General features: G+C 46.9%; 1 non-coding gene across 1 annotated transcript; it reads left to right on the forward strand.

Annotated features, from left to right (window-relative positions):
- Positions 1 to 53: 53 nt before the first annotated feature.
- On the forward strand, positions 54 to 125 carry trnav-cac (transfer RNA valine (anticodon CAC)). The gene has a single exon. It is a non-coding gene; the product is annotated as a tRNA-Val (tRNA).
- The last annotated feature ends 242 nt before the right edge of the window (positions 126 to 367 follow it).

Here is a 367-nt window from a genome sequence, read left to right on the forward strand (position 1 = left end):
TGAGTGTGAATGGTACACTAGGACGGGCACGTGCGTAAAAGCTGGTTTCCGTAGTTTCCGTAGTGTAGTGGTTATCACGTTCGCCTCACACGCGAAAGGTCCCCGTTCGAAACTGGGCGGAAACACTATTCTTTGTTCCTGCTTACTCCGCACAATCAAACTCTTCTCAGTGGAATGGTCAGTAAACTTAATAAGAAGTAGAACTGCCCCGGAGTGTGCTGACGGCCATTGTCCGAGATTCTTGTGCCGGATGCTCTCCCACCACTCGTTGCTCCTTGTAATTTGTTCTATGGGTTCAGGTGTTGTTCTCTTTCCATTGTTTGACAATATCGTCAGTCATTTCATTCTTCTGTTGTTACAGTCTCTT

This window comes from Anoplopoma fimbria, unplaced genomic scaffold (assembly GCF_027596085.1).
Source record: "Anoplopoma fimbria isolate UVic2021 breed Golden Eagle Sablefish unplaced genomic scaffold, Afim_UVic_2022 Un_contig_5656_pilon_pilon, whole genome shotgun sequence".
NCBI lineage: Eukaryota > Metazoa > Chordata > Actinopteri > Perciformes > Anoplopomatidae > Anoplopoma > Anoplopoma fimbria.